This window comes from Salvelinus sp. IW2-2015, linkage group LG5 (genome assembly GCF_002910315.2).
Source record: "Salvelinus sp. IW2-2015 linkage group LG5, ASM291031v2, whole genome shotgun sequence".
In the NCBI taxonomy this organism is placed as follows: Eukaryota; Metazoa; Chordata; class Actinopteri; order Salmoniformes; family Salmonidae; genus Salvelinus; species Salvelinus sp. IW2-2015.
In genome coordinates, this window is record NC_036844.1 from 26,742,472 (window position 1) to 26,747,154 (window position 4,683).

Sequence of the window (4,683 nt, forward strand, 5' to 3'; positions counted from 1 at the left end):
ATGGTGTTGTGTTTAATGCGTTGTGCACTGAGTGGATTTCGGTGGAGAAGGGTCGCACATTGTTGTAATGGTGATGCTAATTAGACATGTTCTGACCTACTGTGACAAGACTATATTGTGGGCCCCAAGGCCCTGCTCTCCCCTCCCTGGGTCCCCTCTCTCGGTACCTCCTGTCTCAACCCTCAGCACACCCTTCCATGGCACCATGATGAGTGCACCACATTCAACATTATGAAACTGCTCGGTAATGACTGCCCATTATCCAGATTACTGAAGACAAGCTCAAAAGTAAATGTCACCCTGACAGAGGGGTGTTAAACATCTGCAGTTCCAAATAAACACAATGCCCACCCTCCAGTCCCAATGCACAAGCACACACACAACAACCACTCTATATGTGTAATGCCCAGAATGTAGCCCCCCCCCCCCGCCGTTTGTCTCTGCCCTGATAAAAGTACTGGTTTGTCCCACTCTATGGCCAAGCACTATCCACATCCTCAAATCAAATGCAAAGCTCCTAACAAAGTCACATCCAAACAACACAGACCCACCACCAGAAACGCAACCTACACAGCACCGTGCCCCAAATAACAAAAATCAAAACAGACAACGCACTCAAAATCCGCCTGTGTCTCACTCGTATCCACTTCTCACTCCCTCCTTTAAAAATCTCTCTCTTAAATCCACTTCTCTATTCCCCTCTCTCTCTCTCTCTCTCCTGTACGCATCTTCGCCCTCCTCTCTCTCTTGTACAGTCCTTACTCCCTCATCTCTCTCTCCTTATGCAGTTCTTTCTCCCTCTCTCTCTTCTCTCCCGTACGCTAGTCGTGTCTGCCCTCTCTCTCTCTTGCACTTACGCAGTCTTCTCCCTCTCCTCTGTATGCAGTCTGTGCGTGCGCCGTGCTCTCTCTCCTCCTGTATCAGTCTTCTCCCTCTCTCTCTCTCTCTTGTTACCGCACTCCCCTCTCTCTCTCTCTGCTTAGCGCGAGTCTTCTCCCTCCTCTCTTCTCTTATGCATATCTCTCCCTTCCTCCTCCCCTCTGTACGCAGATCTTCCTCTCCCTTCCTGTACGCAGTCTTCTCCCTCTCTCTCTCCCTACGCAGTCTCTCTCCCTCAACATCCTCTGCCAAAATATCCATCTTACATCTCCCTCTCTCTCTCCCTGTATCGTCTTCTTCCCTCTCTCTCTCTCCTGTACACAGTCTTCTCCCTCTCTCTCTCTCTCCTGTAATGCTCTTCTCCCTCTCTCATCTCACTGAACGCAGTCTTACTCCCTCTCTCTCTCTCTCCTGTACGCCAAGTCTGTACTCCCTCTCTAACTCTAACTTGCTCCCGCTGTATGCAGTCTTCTCCCTCTCTCTCCTGTACGCAGTTACTTCTCCCTCCTCTCTCTTTACGCATCTTCTCCCTCTTCTCTTCTCTCCGTAGCAGTCTTCTCCCTCTCTCTCTCTCCTGATCAGTCTCTCCTCTCTCTCCCTTGTACGCAGTCTTTCCCCTCTCTGCGTCTGTGTAGCGCGAGTCGTGTGCTCCCTCTCTCTCTCTCTAGACCATGCATTTCTCCCTCCCTTCCTGTCACCTGCAGTCATCCTGCCGCGTGCGTGCTCTCGCTGCCTGGCTCCTGTAGCAAGTACTTCTCCCTCTCTCTCACTGTACGCAGTCTTCTCCCTGCTCTCTCTCTTCCCTCCTACCGCAGTCTGTTCTCCCTACTCTCTCTCTCTGATGCAGTCTCCTCTCCCTCTCTTCGCTCCGTATGCATCTTCTCCCTCTCCTCTCTCCTGTATCAAAGTCTTCTCCTCTCCCTCTCTCCGGTATGCCAGGTCCTTCTCCCTCTCCTCTCTAGTACGCAGTCTTCTTCCCTCTCTCCTCTCTCATTCTCATCTCTAACCCCGTAAACCTTATGCAGTTTTTCTCCCAAAGTCTTCATCTCTTGTCACCAGCTCTTACTCCCTCTCTCTCTCTCTTGCAGTCATTCTAAACACCTCTCTCTCTCTTAAAGTACAGCAGTCTTCTCCCTCTACTCTTCTCTTCTCATGTATGCCAGACTATTCTCGCCTCTAGCAAATCTCTCTTGTACGCAGTCTTCATTCCCATCAACTCTCTCCCGTAGAGCCAAAAGCATACAGTCTTCTCCCAAACCTCTCTCCCTCATCAAGCCATATGCCACCTTCTCGCTCTGAATCATCTCCTCCTCTGACTCTCTCTCTCATCTTCTGCTCCTTCACACAGCACAAACACACAAACACCACGACACACAGCACATCACACAACACAACACACACCACACACACACACACACACACACACAACACACTACACATCTACACACACACACACACACCACACACACACACACACACACACACACACACGACACACACACACCTCGCTTTCTCTCTCTCTCTCTCTCTCTTCCATCCTTAAAGTTAATAAGTCAAATAGGCAAATTCTGCTTCAGCACTTCCTTACTTACTTTAATGCCATCTTACAATTATTTAATTAAGCTACCTTAAACCTATAAACCTTGTCGCTCTTGTCTCTGTCTCTTCTTTGTCTCGCGTGTGGACCACACTTCAGAAAGTTAAACTGGTTTAGACAAACACAATAGCTCAACTCATCCAAGAATACACACAAGTATCCTCCCTATTCTACTCTGCTCCTTCTAATCTCTTCCAAGTGTTATCTCTATGTTTAAAATTGTCCCTTTTTACAAAACTGAAAATGTGTATGTGAAATGAACAAATGGCATGCCTCCGAAAACATGTCATGAATGCTTGTGGTATAGTTTGAGTCGACACTGATGTGTCCATTATTCACTTCCAATATGACAAAAGGACATTCTTATTCACTAAACATCCTGACTCTCAGCCTCCGATCAGGTACTGCGAAGCCGACACCATATCTTACCTATCACATCTGATCTCCATATACATCGCCGCACCTCTATCTACTGCTATCTGTCCACCTAGTGCACAGCTCCTACCGCTGTCGGAACGATCATCTTTCCAACTAGTCAACATCTCCCCACCCTCTCCCCTCATCACTCTCAAAATACCTAAGCTGTATGCATCATCTCTCCTTACCCTCCAAACATCCCTACCACACGTCACATCACCTTATGTCCTCTACTGCGCGTGCATACTCTCTTTCCTCTGCCATCTCGACCTGCCATCTCTCTCCACACCTTTCCCATCTACTGCATCTGACCCATTCTCTCCTAAATACCCATTCACCGCAATCCTCTCTTCTCACTCTCTACAATCTTGCACTGTCTTGACCACTATCTCTCTACTTACTCAACTCCCTCCACCTCCACCCCTCACTGCCTGCATCTCTCTTTCCTCTGTCACCTCCATCGTCTCTCCACCTCTTCCTCTCGTCTACGCACATCTCTTCTCTACCTCTCAACTACCCTTGCCCTCTCTCACACACTATCTTGCGCCTGTACTCTCATGCATTCTCTTGCTGATTCCCCTCTGGTCTACACGGCGCCACTCATCATGCTTCCTCTCTCTCACCTCGTCTATCCTCTCTGTCTATCTTGAGTTCTATTAAAAGAGTCTTGTTATTATCCTCTCCCTATACACTCGTGCAGACTAAACCATAAGAGTACTCAGTAGTAATGTGTTTTGTTTGCCTGGCACGATAAGAAAATACTTTTAACTATGACTTTAAAACTTAGTAAATCTGAAACGAACGAGGATAAAGCTGAATTCATCATTACTACACCATGTCATCTAACATTAGCTGGTGTAGTGTGTGTGCTCCTCGGAGTCCCAATGGACTATGTTGATTTTTTGCTTGCAACTGATGGCCCACAACCTGATAATGTATTGAAGAAGAAGTTCGCACGTGAGTCAGTATCCTCTTGTGCTGAAGTGATGCATTAATGAGCTATAAAGGTGATCATCGTGATGTGCACGCTTGTGTGTGTGTATGGCTTTATGTTGTCGTAATGCTATAATTATAAGAAATTGTTGAATCCGTTGCTATCGTCATAGTAAAGACAGATTCATTAACTACACGAACAATTTTCTACTTGTATTTTGTGTTTTGGTGTTTTGTGTGAAATAGAAATCATTTCGTGTAGTAATTAAGCAAATGTGATGTGAGAGAAAGATATTCTAGTTGTATATATATCGAGTGTGACGTTAATAAAAACTCCCATTTCAACTTAACAAATTTATACCAATCTAGATCAGCTAAAGCAGCAATTCAACGTAATAATTCCACTATCTAATCTAGTATGCATTTGTTTCTCTAGCGACCCTGCACCTGACGCTATGTTTTGAACACTGAATTCTGTCAGAAGATTAATGGAGGATTTTTGAACAGATTCCCACCATGGGTAATAGAGTTAAACAAATTCCCATTAAAACTCACTAATGATAACTCCCAACATCACGGCTAGAATGTGTATCCATCTCTGTATCACTCACCCATCGCCCGATCAGCAGTGAATGCACTAACCAAAAAAGTATAAGTACATCACACCATATAAAAATCTGTAAGACGCTCCCTCATAGGCACATCACATCCAACTTAAAACTTGTTGCGCCTCATACACCTATTAAATAATCAGCGGCTCCATCCCCTCCCACAACCTTAATCAACACACTCGTCAAGCGCAGCAATAGCGCAACTAATAACCTGCGTAATATGCGCGCTCACGATTGTAGTGTGTG